This window comes from Gymnodraco acuticeps, unplaced genomic scaffold, assembly GCF_902827175.1.
Source record: "Gymnodraco acuticeps unplaced genomic scaffold, fGymAcu1.1, whole genome shotgun sequence".
NCBI classification, from domain to species: domain Eukaryota; kingdom Metazoa; phylum Chordata; class Actinopteri; order Perciformes; family Bathydraconidae; genus Gymnodraco; species Gymnodraco acuticeps.
The window spans coordinates 10,265,961-10,284,593 of record NW_022990238.1 but is presented as its reverse complement, the minus strand read 5'-3'; the positions used below and the strand labels follow the sequence as shown (position 1 = coordinate 10,284,593).

The 18,633-nt window shown below is 37.3% G+C and overlaps 1 long non-coding RNA gene across 1 annotated transcript; it reads right to left on the bottom strand.

Annotated features, from left to right (window-relative positions):
- Window positions 1-12,863: 12,863 nt before the first annotated feature.
- Window positions 12,864-13,602, bottom strand: LOC117548443. Its single transcript, XR_004569333.1, has 3 exons — window positions 13,437-13,602; window positions 13,182-13,351; window positions 12,864-13,101 (listed from the first exon to the last, which is right to left on the bottom strand). It is a non-coding gene; the product is annotated as an uncharacterized LOC117548443 (long non-coding RNA).
- Between the last annotated feature and the right edge of the window lie 5,031 nt (window positions 13,603-18,633).

Sequence of the window (18,633 nt, the reverse complement as noted above, 5' to 3'; positions counted from 1 at the left end):
GGCACTCCTTTATAATTATTGGGAATAAACAGGTTTGAAATCATTCCAATGTATACTATAGGACAGTAACCAAAAATATCCTTTAAAACTGGAGAGATAAAAAAAAATGCATACATAAATAAATGTTAAGGTAAAATAAGATATGAATGAACAACCATAAATAAATAAGTTACATTAATTTGTTATTTGCTATGGTAGGTTATTGGTTATGTTCACATACTTATTTGATTACATCCACTTGTCTAAGATGACAACAGAGACTTTCGACCCAAAACCAGCAGCTAATCGCAGACTCACCAGAGAGAAAGTAGTAGGCCTACATCATCAGCTACCATGTCTGACAGAGAGGAAGACAGTGAGGAGAACAGTCAGGAGGGTAGTGATGACAGCTTATAGGATTACTGGTCGTGCTAATGTTGTCTTGTGTTCACCTCTGCATGTGTGTTCTGTGTTCACCTCTGCACGTGTGTTCAGTGCCGTGTGTCTGGCAAATAAAGTCAAGACCCCCCTCAAAAGTTACGGTTTATTTCATTTTAAGGATGAGCACCAAGCAACAATCTCCAGGTGCTCCTTTGAGAACCAGGGCAAAAAAGTCATGTGCACCCCTGCCTATATTGGTCGTTTTTTGTAGGAGGGACAGGCTGTGAACGAATACATCTAACGTTCCGCTGTGTTCATTATAATACAAAACAGAGCATTAAACAAACCATCTGCTCTTACTTTGAAATCATGCGGAAATTGTCGTCATCAAGCAGGCCATCACGTGGTTTCCGAAAATAACCGAGTGACACGAGTAGATGTTAGCCGAGACCGCCGGCGGAAAATATTGTCTCAAAATTCCGTGGGTGTGTGTAAAAAGACGATCCGCGAACAGAGATTTGAGATCCGTGAACAGAGATTTGAGATCCGCAAGCGCATTTTGGTCCACAAATACAAATGCCTGATCGAAAGGTGGTAAATGTTAGAGAATTCACAGATCTTTTTTTTATTTGTGAACATATTTAACGTATTTGCAGATCCGTTTTACACTTGCAAATGTATTTGTGAGTTTGCTAATCTTTTAAATGCATTTGTGGATGTTGTTTTACATTTACAAATCACATATTTACACACAAATTATTTTTATGTTCACACAAATAATCATGAGACTATCTATGCCCATAGTGATGACGCCGCACAGCTGTTCGTCTGACAGCAGCTCTGTCCCCGTTGTTTTCACAAACACCCCCGCCTCTGTTAGTACACAATTTACTGACCTAAAACATTTGTTATCATCTGTTGTAGACCCAAATACATTAAATAAAATAAGAAGTCATTCTCAAAAAGATAAACGCCATTCTTAAAAGTATAAACGAACAATAGTTTGATTAATATTGATTCGAGTGCACAATAGAAATACCCAGTTAGATTAACATTAATTGAAACAAAACACGGTATAAACTGAGGAGTGAGTCCCATGAGTTTCATGTGTTTTCTTCACTCTGCTGGGAAACTGCTCTCATGTCAAGAATATGGTCAAGAAGCATGAGATCAGAGCAAGCCCCCAGGAAGTGCGCCGGAGTCTGATGAGAATATTCGTAGTGGCCAACGGCGGTACTACACTTCCGTTTGGTTGCTGGGCCCGGAAACACTTTTTCCCATTGACTTACATGGGGAAAGAGTGGTCTGTAACTCGTTGGATAATTTTTTTTAAACTAAATAAACAATCCAGTATGAACACTTGTATAGCCCTTATTAAAAACATTCGTTCCTCAAGTTGTAGAAATGTGCTAATAACGTTATTCTGAGAGTTTATTTCCCCTCGGCATTATGAACGCGCATCTAACCCACGGACCGCGCTGCCCGGCACGTTCATGTGAATGTGACGTGTTCAGCACTACATGCGTTTATCTTTACCCATGGATGCACAATAACAACGGACCATATCGCCTTACTGCCAGCCCACGGAGCTGTAATAATGGATATATTGCACATGTTTGCTGTAATTCATCATTTGTAAAATAATATACTACATGGGCTGTAGGCTATGATGTAAATCTTGTACCGTAAATGTTGTTATTAAATAAAGTTAATAATATTACCGACGTAGATTAACGTTCCTGTAGCTTCTTATTACACTTGCAATATACCATTAAAAGAGTTGAACGTAGCTGTTGCTATTAGGCCGACTATATATTAAGTCGTCATATTTATACCAATAAAGATATGTGTCAAAGCTCTAATCAAATTAACAATTGTATTAATTATAATTGTATATATATATATGTATATTGCCTGTGTTGTATATGTATACACACAAATGAACAACCTTGTGTTTTTTCAAAAGTTTTACGAGTTGTATTGTAGTGTTTATTTTAGTGTTGTTTTATTCTTATCCACATTTTGATTTCAGAGCACAGGACAGGAGAATGCTGGGCACAACATCACGCTTCAACAGTGAAGCTGGCAATGCTGAACAAAACCAGTTATAATATTTATTCCGCTGAAAAAGTGAAAGCTTTACGAAAATGTAATTAAAAATACATAAGCATTTCAGGTAGAAATTAGCATTTTATATAGAAATTCACAAATATAAGAAATGAAACCTAAAGAGATGTTAACAAATGTATACCTCTGATGGCTGGCATAGTAGAACAAGGTGAACAAAAATAGTGACAAAAAATGTTAATACAATTGATATAGATTAAAAGGTAATATAATATTGATTACAATTATTCTATTAAAAAATCCACCAAACATTATCAACAGGAAAGCCCTCTGAAGGCATGTTATGGTTTGAAAAAAGTTGAGGATGGGGTCCAGACAGTTCAATCAGGAGAGACTTCATTTTGTTTAAAGAACATTTATTGACACATGTCATATGATACATGTTAGACACTGGTGATAATGCTGAAGATCTGGATTTGATGAGGAGATGGGATGAAGAGGAGGTGTGATGAGTTTTTTGGATTAGCTCTCCTGGTACTGGATATGATGAAAGGAGGTGGATGGGGGGGGGGAGGCGGGCGGCAGCATGGACACCTGGAATCACAGCTGACTGCAGGAGAGAGGAGAACCATTTTAAAATTGTAATAATGTCAGCAAGACATGAACATATATAACCACTATCATTCAATTCTGTAATTGCAGGTTTGTAGCATGATATTTCAAACAAAATGGCCTGTCTAAGTTTAAAGCCCATGGTGCAGGCCACGAGTGAGGACACAACAACGATCACAAACAGTACATACACACGAGACAACACTTACATACATATAAATAACTTACATATAAAATGTTTGGATAGTTATTTTAATACAATACAATGAATACATTTAACACATTGAATACATTTAACACATTGAATACATTGAATACTTTGAATAGGCCTACATTGAATACATTTAACACATTGAATACATTTAACACATTGAATACATTGAACACTAAACTCTAAATAACTAATATACATCTCCAGTGTGGCAATATTGCAATATTGCTTCGTGAGTCTCCTTAGACACTGGGGACACATATGTATGTACAAAAGTGCATTTGTATAATAGGTGACCTTTAAGCAATGTTTCATCTTTGACTTATTATTGCACATGTATTGAGCCGTTACTAAAAAGAGCAAAAGCAAAAAATGTATCACAAATTTTGGACAATATCTAATAAATTGGCCTTGCATAACCCATATTAGACCCACTGCTATACACAACATTATGTCCAAAAAGTGTTCCTGGAGCTAATTACCTAGCCCACCTTTAATGGTTAGTTTTCAGGCCTGAAAGACTTGCTATCAACTCGCAACTGAAACTTCCCCTAAAAGAAAACAGAAGTACTTTTTCTGCTCTTTAATCCTGTCCTCACCCCATCTATCTTGACAGGGTACCCAGACCCAGAGGTGGTGTTGGCTGTGTGGTGAAGAACATGTGGAGGAGTCACCCTCAAAGCAGATAGAGTATGATGAAGATGGCCGCTGCACAACTGGTCTTAGACAAAGTGGGCCCAGAGGAGAGCGGTGTGTACACCTGCAGAGCCACCAATGACCAAGGGGGAGGCGTTCTGCTCAGCCAAACTTATTGTAAAAAAGTAGATAAAGGAGAGACAAAATGTATAAACACAACATGTTCAGAGTGCCTTCAACTGTTTTGTTGTAGAATATTGTATTAAAAGTCAGGACCAAACTGTACATCCTGTACTATGGCTGGAAATATGATGTTTGTATTATTGTACAAAATGTATGAATATTGTTACAGAGCTACAGGCATATTTCTTCATTGGACTGGAGTATGAGGACTCTTATATCAGCTAAAACAATCTCCTACCTTTGCCTCATGGGTAAATATTTGTAAGATTGTATTTCAAACCTTTCAACTGGTGGTATGATACAAATAAATATCCTTTGTCCAAAAGCAAACAGGCCTGAAATCGCAAGTAAAATCTGACTTTGATATACTTTAAGGTAAAATGTTGACCACAATAGACACTGTAGGGGCTAACTGTTAGCATGTGCTACGTGCTATGAAAATAAACACTTGAGCAATTTGTACTTTATAAATGCTTTTGTTATACTTTTTTCCAGAGCCACTAACACTAACATAAACACCGTTTTAGAAGAAAACTTTTAGTGGAATATCAAAATTAAACGGGAAGATAATTTTTGTTAAACTTGGCAGGAACAGTGTCGATTAAGGATCAGACGACCTTTGTGCCAGCTAACAGCTAAAAAGGAGACACTTGTTCAGTTACTTATTTTGATCAGAATGTTTGGAGTGTTTAGGTCAGTCCAACTTATATTAAAAACTACATTTAAAAGTCATTACAAGCAAAGCACTTGACTTTGGTCAGTTTTTCCACTGGGCAGCTTGTATGAAATGTGCCTGTCATGCAAATCATATCATACAAAAGTCTATATTTCCACAATTGAATACTTACAATGCAAAATGAGCCAAGACCGAAGTTGGGTGCTGGTTTAGTTTAGCTTTTTAAACAAATTGTTTTATTTAACCTACAAACATGGACTAAAGATCAATGCATCAGACCAATGGAATCAAGTGCAAGGGTATACAAATATATACTTTTAACAGTAAATCATATACTTCTACTATGCTACAAGTTGTAATGTTATTTTTTTCTTTTAAGTTACATTAAGGTTTTTCATATAAAAGATCAACTGATTACTAAATACCCCAGGTTTGAGTATATCAATCATCCAAGAATAAGCATTTCAATAACCAGAAAGTCACCTGTTCTCTTGTCCGTGAAGATGCTATTGACAATATTCAAGTTGAAGTATGGAGAAAAATAAATGGTGAGTAAAGTAAGTCAATAAGCAAGTTGGTAAGAAAATAAGAAAGTACATTTTATTTCTAGAGCTCATTTGAACACACTTGAATTATACCAGGTGATATACAAAACTAAGTCATGTTATCTATTCAAAACAATAAACTCCTATGAATCTCATTAGCATCTTTTTTAATTTAATTGTTCTACTGCAGTTATACATTCAATACAAAACTTCACATTGAATTTCACATGTGCTGGAGCTGTACACATGAAAAAGTCTAAACACACAAATGAAAATAAAGATGGCGCAGAGAAAGCCAGATATTTATCATTATTACAACTATGTTTATTGATTTTCTCAGCACAGCAAATCAGTAGTTAGGCTTTTGCTACCAGCTACCAAGCATTAATAAAGTGAGATTATATTCCTTTTTAAAAGTATAAACACACATGCAGATTATTCAGTGAAGAGCAGAAACCAGAGAAGGTGTTTGTAGCCCATGGCATCATCAGACATAGACCATCCTGTTTGCCTGGAGATCCACATACACATGATCTCCCACCTCGAGGGGGATAACCACAGCGTTGCTACCAGTCATTCGCATCAGACCCTGAGGTGTGCCATACTGACGTAAGCCGCACATCATTCTTCATTAGGCTAACAGAGTTTGGAGTAGGAGAAACATTGTTGTACATCGTGAAACGAAAGAAGTAGGTTCCTTTGACGGTTGCTGAAAATATGCCTGCAAGAATAAGGAGAATGATTGAATGTTATGAGCCATTGTTTGTGTTTTTTTTCTTTTTCGCTCTAACTGTTAACATACCTGTTGTAGGATTGTAGTTATTTCCAGTGTTGGAGATGACCCTCTTATGGAGATGACCCTCTTATGGAGATGACCCTCTTATACTTAAGTGGTGTAGCCTATTAGAACCCAATGTTTTCCGAGCCAGATTCCACGAGAGCTTGTTAGAAAAGGCCACCAGAGCCTGAGATTTGCTGAACCATGAAATTAACACATTACATTAAAAGTGAAAACAAATACATGATTTTATCCTTTAACATCATTTATTTTTCTTTTACCTCCAGACCAGGCTACGCAGCTCCAATACTTATTTTTCAGTGTTCTGCAACTTCGCCTCAGTCGTTATTTTTCCCACCGGCGGTCAACTCAGCCGTCTCTCGCATTTGCTTGGCTCCCAAATGAGCCAAAACCTTGGGCCCCGTCTCAGGTCGGTTAAATTAATCCTTGCTTCCCTCACTTGCGTCGTTTCCTGTGTTTAGTCCTCCCCTCCAGGGAAGCATGGAGGGACGCAAGGAAACCACGAAGAATGGGGGGATATTGGCTTATCTGGCGCCGCAGCTCACAGCCAAAGTGCGAGTGAGCGTGGAGAGAGGGGGGTACACCGGTTCCGGCGCTGTTGTTATTAGCATCTGGGTGCTAGCTGCTCTAACGGAAGAAGAAGATGTTTCTACAATGATGTGGAGGGAGAGTCCTCTCCAGTCAGACTGAGAGCTGATATTACAGCTCAGGTGAGGTAAAGGACTCTGAGCGTTTAGATAGTTCACTTAGTCTAAGTTCAAACGGTTTGGTCACAATTTATGTAAAACACATATTTCCAAAGGCACTCCTTTATAATTATTGGGATAAACAGGTTGAAATCATTCCAATGTATACTATAGGACAGTAACCAAAAATATCCTTTAAAAACTGGAGAGATAAAAAAAAATGCATACATAAATAAATGTTAAGGTAAAATAAGATATGAATGAACAACATAATAAAATAAGTGTACATTAATTTGTTATTTGCTATGGTAGGGTTATTGGTTATGTTCACATACTTATTTGATTACATCCCTTGTCTAAGATGACAACAGAGACTTTCGACCCCAAAACCAGCAAGCTAATCGCAGACTCAACCAGAGAGAAAGTAGTAGGCCTACATCATCAGCTACCATGTCTGACAGAGAGGAAGACAGTGAGGAGAACAGTCAGGAGGGTAGTGATGACAGCTTATAGGATTACTGGTCGTGCTAATGTTGTCTTGTGTTCACCTCTGCATGTGTGTTCTGTGTTCACCTCTGCACGTGTGTTCAGTGCCGTGTGGTCTGGCAAATAAAGTCAAAGACCCCCTCAAAAGTTACGGTTTATTTCATTTTAAGGATGAGCACACCAAGCAACATCTCCAGGTGCTCCTTTGAGAACCAGGGCACAAAAGTCATGTGCACCCCTGCCTAATTGGTCGTTTTTTGTAGGAGGACAGGCTGTGAAGAATACCATCTAACGTTCCGCTGTTCATTATAATACAAAAACAGAGCATTAAACAAACCATCATGCTCTTACTTTGAAATCATGCGGAATTGTCGTCATCAGCAGGCCATCACGTGGTTTTGAAAATAACCGAGTGACACGAGTAGATTTAGCCGAGACCGGCGGAAAATATGTCTCAAAATTCCGTGTGTGTAAAAAGACGATCCGTGAACAGAGATTTGAGATCCGCAAATGACAGCGCATTTTTGGTCACAATACAAATGCCTGATCGAAAGGTGTAAATGTTAAAGAGATATTCATAGATCTTTTTTTTTATTTGTGAACATATTTAACGTATTTGCAGATCCGTTTTACACTTGCAAATGTATTTGTGAGTTTGCTAATCTTTTAAATGCATTTGTGGATTTGTTTTACATTTACAAATCACATATTTACACACAAATTATTTGTATGTTCACACAAATAATCATGAGACATATCTATGCCCATAGTGATGACGCCGCACAGCTGTTCGTCTGACAGCAGCTCTGTCCCCGTTGTTTTTCACAAACACCCCCCGCCTCTGTTATACACATTTACTGACAAACATTTGTATCATCTGTTGTAGATCCAAATACATTAAATAAATAAGAAGTCATTCTCAAAAAAGATAAACGCACATTCTTAAAATGTATAAACGAACAATAGTTTGATTAATATTGATTCGAGTGCACAATAGAAATACCCAGTTAGATAACATTAATTGAAACAAAACACGGTATAAACTGAGGAGTGAGTCCCATGAGTTTCATGTGTTTTCTTCACTCTGCTGGGAAACTGCTCTCATGTCAAGAATATGGTCAAGGAAGCATGAGATCAGAGCAGCCCCCCAGGAAGTGCGCCGGAGTCTGATGAGAATATTCGTAGTGGCCAAACGGCTGGTACTACACTTCCGTTTGGTTGCTGGGCCCGGAAACACTTTTTCCCATTGACTTACATGGGGAAAGAGTGGTCTGTAACTCGTTGGATAATTTTTTTTTTAAACTAAATAAACAATCAGTATGAAACACTTGTATAGCCCTTATTAAAAACATTCGTTCCTCAAGTTGTAGACATGTGCTAATAACGTTATTCTGAGAGTTATTTCCCTCGGCATTATGAACGCGCATCTAACCACGGGACCGCGCTGCCCGCACGTTCATGTGATGTGACGTGTTCAGCACTACATGCGTTTATCTTTACCCATGGATGCACAATAACAACGGACCATATCGCCTTACTGCCAGCCCACGGAGCTGTAATAATGGATATATTGCAACATGTTTGCTGTAATTCATCATTTGTAAAATAATATACTACATGGCTGTAGGCTTATGATGTAAATCTTGTACCGTAAATGTTTGTATTAAATAAAGTTAATAATATTACCGACGTAGATTAACGTTCCTGTAGCTTCTTATTACACTTGCAATATACCATTAAAAGAGTTGAACGTAGCTGTTTGCTATTAGGCCGACTATATATTAAGTCGTCATATTTATACCAATAAAGATATGTGTCAAAGCTCTAATCAAATTAACAATTGTATTAATTATAATTGTATATATATATATGTATATTGCCTGTGTTGTTATGTATACACACAAATGAACAACCTTGTGTTTTTTTCAAAAGTTTTACGAAGTTAGTTGTAGTGTTTATTTTAGTGTTGTTTTATTCTTATCCACATTTTGATTTCAGAGCACAGGACAGGGAATGCTGGGCACAACATCACGCTCAACAGTGAAGCTGGCAATGCTGAACAAAACCAGTTATAATATTTATTCCGCTGAAAAAGTGAAAGCTTTACGAAAATTGTAATTAAAAATACATAAGCATTTCAGGTAGAAATATAGCATTTTATATAAGAAATTCACAAATATAAGCAATGAAACCTAAAAGAGATGTTAACAAATGTATACCTCTGATGGCTGGCATAGTAGAACAAGGTGAACAAAAATAGTGGACAACAATGTTTAATATACAAGTTATATATGATTAAAAGTAATATAATATTGATTACAATTATTCTAATTAAAAAATCCACCAACATTATCACAGGAAAGCCCCTCTGAAGGCATTTATGGTTTGAAAAAATGTTGAGGATGGGGTCCAGAGCAGTTCAATCAGGAGAGACTCATTTTGTTTAAAGAACATTTATTGACACATGTCATATGATACATGTTAGACACTGGTGATAATGCTGAAGAATCTGGATTTGATGAGGAGATGGGATGAAGAGGAGGTGTGATGAGGTTTTTGGATTAGCTCTCCTGGTACTGGATATGATGAAAGGAGGTGGATGGGGGGGGGGGAGGCGGGCGGGCAGCATGGACACCTGGAATCACAGCTGACTGCAGGAGAGAGGAGAACCATTTTAAAATTGTAATAATGTCAGCAAGACATGAACATATATAACCACTATCATTCAATTCTGTAATTGCAGGTTTGTTAGCATGATATTTCAACAAAAATGGCCTGTCTAAGTTTAAAGCCCATGGTGCAGGCCACGAGTGAGGACACAACAACGATCACAAACAGTACATACACACGAGACAACACTTACATACATATAAATAACTTACATATAAAATGTTTGGGATAGTTATTTAATACAATACAATGAATACATTTAACACATTGAATACATTTTAACACATTGAATACATACATATATACATATACATTTCATTTAGCTGACGCTTTTATCCAAAGCGACTTACAATTACCGATTACAGGGACATTCTCCCTGGAGTAACTAAGGACTAAGTGCCTTACTCAAGGGCACACTAATGGTGGTGTTCCTGGCGGGATTTGAACCCACAACCTTCCGATCTTCAGCCCACCTCCCTAACCATTAGACCACCACTATCCCTTACATTGAATACTTTGAATAGTTCTACATTGAATACATTTAACACATTGAATACATTTAACACATTGAATACATTGAACACTAAACTCTAAATAACTAATATACATCTCCAGTGTGGCAATATTGCAATATTGCTTCGTGAGTCTCCTTAGACACTGGGGACACATATGTATGTACAAAAGTGCATTTTGTATAATAGGTGACCTTTAAGCAATGTTTTCATCTTTGACTTATTATTGCACATGTATTGAGCCGTTACTAAAAAGAGCAAAAGCAAAAAAATGTATCACAAATTTTGGACAATATCTAATAAATTGGCCTTGCATAACCCATATTAGACCCACTGCTATACACAACATTATGTCCAAAAAGTGTTCCTGGAGCTAATTACCTAGCCCACCTTTAATGGTTAGTTTTCAGGCCTGAAAGACTTGCTATCAACTCGCAACTGAAACTTCCCCTAAAAGAAAACAGAAGTACTTTTTCTGCTCTTTAATCCTGTCCTCACCCCATCTATCTTGACAGGGTACCCAGACCCAGAGGTGGTGTGGCTGTGTGGTGAAGAACATGTGGAGGAGTCACCCTCAAAGCAGATAGAGTATGATGAAGATGGCCGCTGCACACTGGTCTTAGACAAAGTGGGCCCAGAGGAGAGCGGCGTGTACACCTGCAGAGCCACCAATGACCAAGGGGAGGCGTTCTGCTCAGCCAAACTTATTGTAAAAAAGTAGATAAAGGAGAGACAAAATGTATAAACAACAACATGTTCAAGAGTGCCTTCAACTGTTTTTGTTGTAGAATATTGTATTAAAAGTCAGGACCAAACTGTACATCCTGTACTATGGCTGGAAATATGATGTTTGTATTATTGTACAAAATGTATGAATATTGTTACAGAGCTACAGGCATATTCTTCATTGGACTTGAGTATGAGGACTCTTATATCAGCTAAAACAATCTCTTACTTTGCCTCATGGGTAAATATTTGTAAGATTGTATTTCAAACCTTTGAACTGGTGGTATGAATACAAATAAATATCCTTTGTCAAAAGCAAACGGGCCTGAAATCGCAGTAAAATCTGACTTTTGATATACTTTAAGGTAAAATGTTGACCACAATAGACACTGTAGGGGCTAACTGTTAGCATGTGCTACATGCTATGAAAATAAGCACTTGAGCAATTGTACTTTATAAATGCTTTTGTTATACTTTTTTCCAGAGCACTAACACAAACATAAACACCGTTTTAGAAAAACTTTTAGTGGAATATCAAAATTAAAAAACGGAAGATCATTTTTGTTAAACTTGGCAGAACAGTGTCGATTAAGGATCAGACGACCTTTGTGCCAGCTAACAGCTAAAAAGGAGACACTTGTTCAGTTTACTTATTTTGATCAGAATGTTTGGAGTGTTTAGGTCAGTCCAACTTATATTAAAAACTACATTTAAAAGTCATTACAAGCAAAGCACTTGACTTTGGTCAGTTTTTCCACTGGGCAGCTTGTATGAAATGTGCCTGTCATGCAAATCATATCATACAAAAGTCTATATTTCCACAATTTGAATACTTACAATGCAAAATGAGCCAAGACCGAAGTTGGTGCTGGTTTAGTTTAGCTTTTTAAACAAATGTTTTATTTAACCTACAAACATGGACTAAAGATCAATGCATCAGACCAATGGAATCAAGTGCAAGGGATATACAAATATATACTTTTACAGTAAATCATATACTTCTACTATGCTACAAAGTTGTAATGTATTTTTTTCTTTTAAGTTACATTAAGGTTTTTCATATAAAAGATCAACTGATTACTAAATACCCCAGGTTTGAGTATATCAATCATCCAAGAATAAGCATTTCAATAACCAGAAAGTCACCTGTTCTCTTGTCCGTGAAGATGCTATTGACAATATTCAAGTTGAAGTATGGAGAAAAATAAATGGTGAGTAAAGTAAGTCAATAAGCAAGTGTGGTAAGAAAATAAGAAAGTACATTTTATTTCTAGAGCTCATTTGAACACACTTGAATTATACCAGGTGATATACAAAACCTAAGTCATGTTATCTATTCAAAACAATAAACTCCTATGAATCTCATTAGCATCTTTTTTAATTTAATTGTTCTACTGCAGTTATACATTCAATACAAAACTTCACAATTGAATTTCACATGTGCTGGAGCTGTACACATGAAAAAGTCTAAACACACAAATGAAAATAAAGATGGCGCAGATAAAGCCAGATATTTATCATTATTACAACTATGTTTATTGATTTTCTCAGCACAGCAATCAGTAGTTAGGCTTTTGCTACCAGCTACCAGCATTAATAAAGTGAGATTATATTCCTTTTAAAAGTATAAAACACACAATGCAGATTATTCAGTGAAGAGCAGAAAAACCAGAGAAGGTGTTGTAGCCCATGGCATCATCAGACATAGACCATCCTGTTTGCCTGGAGATCCACATACACATGATCTCCCACCTCGAGGGGGATAACCACAGCGTTGCTACCAGTCATTCGCATCAGACCCTGAGGTGTGCCATACTGACGTAAGCCGCACATCATTCTTCATTAGGCTAACAGAGTTTGGAGTAGGAGAAACATTGTTGTACATCGTGAAACGAAAGAAGTAGGTTCCTTTGACGGTTGCTGAAAATATGCCTGCAAGAATAAGGAGAATGATTGAATGTTATGAGCCATTGTTTGTGTTTTTTTCTTTTTCGCTCTAACTGTTAACATACCTGTTGTAGGATTGTAGTTATTTCCAGTGTTGGAGATGACCCTCTTATGGAGATGACCCTCTTATGGAGATGACCCTCTTATACTTAAGTGGTGTAGCCTATTAGAACCCAATGGTTTCCGAGCCAGATTCCACGAGAGCTGTAGAAAAGGCCACCGACCTGAGATTTGCCTGAGACCATGAAATTAACACATTACATTTAAAAGTGAAAACAAATACATGATTTTATCCTTTAACATCATTTATTTTCTTTTACCTCCAGACAGGCTACGCAGCTCCAATACTTATTTTTCAGTGTTCTGCAACTTCGCCTCAGTGTTATTTTTCCCACCATGTTTGACTGCGGTCAACTCAGCCGTCTCTCGCATTTGCTTGGTCAAATGAGCCAAACTGGGCCCCGTCTCAGGTCGGTTAAATTAAATCCTTGCTTCCCTCACTTGCGTCGTTTCCCTGTGTTTAGTCCCTCCCTCCAGGGAAGCATGGAGGGACGCAAGGAAACCACGAGAATGGGGGATATTGGCTTATCTGGCGCCCGCAGCTCACAGCCAAAGTGCGAGTGAGCGTGGGAGAGAGGGAGGGTACACCGGTTCCGGCGCTGTTGTTATTAGCATCTGGTGCTAGCTGCTCTAACGGAAGAAGAAGATGTTTCTACAATGATGTGGAGGGAGAGTCCTCTCCAGTCAGACTGAGAGGCTGATATTACAGCTCAGTGAGGTAAAGGACTCTGAGCGTTTAGATAGTTCACTTTAGTCTAAGTTCAAACGGTTTGGTCACAATTTATGTAAACACATATTTCCAAGGCACTCCTTTATAATTATTGGGATAAACAGGTTTGAAATCATTCCAATGTATACTATAGGACAGTAACCAAAAATATCCTTTAAAACTGGAGAGATAAAAAAAAATGCATACATAAATAAATGTTAAGGTAAAATAAGATATGAATGAACAACATAAATAAAATAAGTTACATTAATTTGTTATTTGCTATGGTAGGTTATTGGTTATGTTCACATACTTATTTGATTACATCCACTTGTCTAAGATGACAACAGAGACTTTCGACCCAAAACCAGCAGCTAATCGCAGACTCAACCAGAGAGAAAGTAGTAGGCCTACATCATCAGCTACCATGTCTGACAGAGAGGAAGACAGTGAGGAGAACAGTCAGGAGGGTAGTGATGACAGCTTATAGGATTACTGGTCGTGCTAATGTTGTCTTGTGTTCACCTCTGCATGTGTGTTCTGTGTTCACCTCTGCACGTGTGTTCAGTGCCGTGTGTCTGGCAAATAAAGTCAAGACCCCCTCAAAAGTTACGGTTTATTTCATTTTAAGGATGAGCACCAAGCAACATCTCCAGGTGCTCCTTTGAGAACCAGGGCAAAAAAGTCATGTGCACCCCTGCCTATATGGTCGTTTTTTGTAGGAGGACAGGCTGTGAAGAATACATCTAACGTTCCGCTGTTCATTATAATACAAAAACAGAGCATTAAACAAACCATCATGCTCTTACTTTGAAATCATGCGGAATTGTCGTCATCAGCAGGCCATCACGTGGTTTCCGAAAATAACCGAGTGACACGAGTAGATTTTAGCCGAGACCGGCGGAAAATATGTCTCAAAATTCCGTGTGTGTAAAAAGACGATCCGCGAACAGAGATTTGAGATCCGTGAACAGAGATTTGAGATCCGCAAGCGCATTTTTGGTCCACAAATACAAATGCCTGATCGAAAGGTGTAAATGTTAGAGATATTCACAGATCTTTTTTTTATTTGTGAACATATTTAACGTATTTGCAGATCCGTTTTACACTTGCAAATGTATTTGTGAGTTTGCTAATCTTTTAAATGCATTTGTGGATGTTGTTTTACATTTACAAATCACATATTTACACACAAATTATTTTTATGTTCACACAAATAATCATGAGACATATCTATGCCCATAGTGATGACGCCGCACAGCTGTTCGTCTGACAGCAGCTCTGTCCCCGTTGTTTTCACAAACACCCCCGCCTCTGTTAGTACACATTTACTGACAAAACATTTGTATCATCTGTTGTAGACCCAAATACATTAAATAAAATAAGAAGTCATTCTCAAAAAAGATAAACGCCATTCTTAAAATGTATAAACGAACAATAGTTTGATTAATATTGATTCGAGTGCACAATAGAAATACCCAGTTAGATTAACATTAATTGAAACAAAACACGGTATAAACTGAGGAGTGAGTCCCATGAGTTTCATGTGTTTTCTTCACTCTGCTGGGAAACTGCTCTCATGTCAAGAATATGGTCAAGAAGCATGAGATCAGAGCAAGCCCCCAGGAAGTGCGCCGGAGTCTGATGAGAATATTCGTAGTGGCCAAACGGCGGTACTACACTTCCGTTTGGTTGCTGGGCCCGGAAACACTTTTTCCCATTGACTTACATGGGGAAAGAGTGGTCTGTAACTCGTTGGATAATTTTTTTTAAACTAAATAAACAATCCAGTATGAACACTTGTATAGCCCTTATTAAAAACATTCGTTCCTCAAGTTGTAGAAATGTGCTAATAACGTTATTCTGAGAGTTATTTCCCTCGGCATTATGAACGCGCATCTAACCCACGAGACCGCGCTGCCCGGCACGTTCATGTGATGTGACGTGTTCAGCACTACATGCGTTTATCTTTACCCATGGATGCACAATAACAACGGACCATATCGCCTTACTGCCAGCCCACGGAGCTGTAATAATGGATATATTGCACATGTTTGCTGTAATTCATCATTTGTAAAATAATATACTACATGGGCTGTAGGCTATGATGTAAATCTTGTACCGTAAATGTTGTATTAAATAAAGTTAATAATATTACCGACGTAGATTAACGTTCCTGTAGCTTCTTATTACACTTGCAATATACCATTAAAAGAGTTGAACGTAGCTGTTTGCTATTAGGCCGACTATATATTAAGTCGTCATATTTATACCAATAAAGATATGTGTCAAAGCTCTAATCAAATTAACAATTGTATTAATTATAATTGTATATATATATATGTATATTGCCTGTGTTGTATATGTATACACACAAATGAACAACCTTGTGTTTTTTCAAAAGTTTTACGAGTTGTATTGTAGTGTTTATTTTAGTGTTGTTTTATTCTTATCCACATTTTGATTTCAGAGCACAGGACAGGAGAATGCTGGGCACAACATCACGCTCAACAGTGAAGCTGGCAATGCTGAACAAAACCAGTTATAATATTTATTCCGCTGAAAAAGTGAAAGCTTTACGAAAATGTAATTAAAAATACATAAGCATTTCAGGTAGAAATTAGCATTTTATATAGAAATTCACAAATATAAGAAATGAAACCTAAAAGAGATGTTAACAAATGTATACCTCTGATGGCTGGCATAGTAGAACAAGGTGAACAAAAATAGTGACAAAAAATGTTAATACAATTTATATAGATTAAAAGGTAATATAATATTGATTACAATTATTCTATTAAAAAATCCACCAAACATTATCAACAGGAAAGCCCTCTGAAGGCATGTTATGGTTTGAAAAAAGTTGAGGATGGGGTCCAGACAGTTCAATCAGGAGAGACTTCATTTTGTTTAAAGAACATTTATTGACACATGTCATATGATACATGTTAGACACTGGTGATAATGCTGAAGATCTGGATTTGATGAGGAGATGGGATGAAGAGGAGGTGTGATGAGGTTTTTGGATTAGCTCTCCTGGTACTGGATATGATGAAAGGAGGTGGATGGGGGGGGGGAGGCGGGCGGCAGCATGGACACCTGGAATCACAGCTGACTGCAGGAGAGAGGAGAACCATTTTAAAATTGTAATAATGTCAGCAAGACATGAACATATATAACCACTATCATTCAATTCTGTAATTGCAGGTTTGTTAGCATGATATTTCAAACAAAAATGGCCTGTCTAAGTTTAAAGCCCATGGTGCAGGCCACGAGTGAGGACACAACAACGATCACAAACAGTACATACACACGAGACAACACTTACATACATATAAATAACTTACATATAAAATGTTTGGATAGTTATTTTAATACAATACAATGAATACATTTAACACATTGAATACATTTAACACATTGAATACATTGAATACTTTGAATAGGCCTACATTGAATACATTTAACACATTGAATACATTTAACACATTGAATACATTGAACACTAAACTCTAAATAACTAATATACATCTCCAGTGTGGCAATATTGCAATATTGCTTCGTGAGTCTCCTTAGACACTGGGGACACATATGTATGTACAAAAGTGCATTTTGTATAATAGGTGACCTTTAAGCAATGTTTTCATCTTTGACTTATTATTGCACATGTATTGAGCCGTTACTAAAAAGAGCAAAAGCAAAAAAATGTATCACAAATTTTGGACAATATCTAATAAATTGGCCTTGCATAACCCATATTAGACCCACTGCTATACACAACATTATGTCCAAAAAGTGTTCCTGGAGCTAATTACCTAGCCCACCTTTAATGGTTAGTTTTCAGGCCTGAAAGACTTGCTATCAACTCAAAACTGAAACTTCCCCTAAAAGAAAACAGAAGTACTTTTTCTGCTCTTTAATCCTGTCCTCACCCCATCTATCTTGACAGGGTACCCAGACCCAGAGGTGGTGTGGCTGTGTGGTGAAGAACATGTGGAGGAGTCACCCTCAAAGCAGATAGAGTATGATGAAGATGGCCGCTGCACACTGGTCTTAGACAAAGTGGGCCCAGAGGAGAGCGGTGTGTACACCTGCAGAGCCACCAATGACCAAGGGGAGGCGTTCTGCTCAGCCAAACTTATTGTAAAAAAGTAGATAAAGGAGAGACAAAATGTATAAACACAACATGTTCAAGAGTGCCTTCAACTGTTTTGTTGTAGAATATTGTATTAAAAGTCAGGACCAAACTGTACATCCTGTACTATGGCTGGAAATATGATGTTTGTATTATTGTACAAAATGTATGAATATTGTTACAGAGCTACAGGCATATTTCTTCATTGGACTTGAGTATGAGGACTCTTATATCAGCTAAAACAATCTCTTACTTTGCCTCATGGGTAAATATTTGTAAGATTGTATTTCAAACCTTTCAACTGGTGGTATGAATACAAATAAATATCCTTTGTCAAAAGCAAACAGGCCTGAAATCGCAGTAAAATCTGACTTTTGATATACTTTAAGGTAAAATGTTGACCACAATAGACACTGTAGGGGCTAACTGTTAGCATGTGCTACGTGCTATGAAAATAAACACTTGAGCAATTGTACTTTATAAATGCTTTTGTTATACTTTTTTCCAGAGCACTAACACAAACATAAACACCGTTTTAGAAAAACTTTTAGTGGAATATCAAAATTAAAACGGAAGATCATTTTTGTTAAACTTGGCAGAACAGTGTCGATTA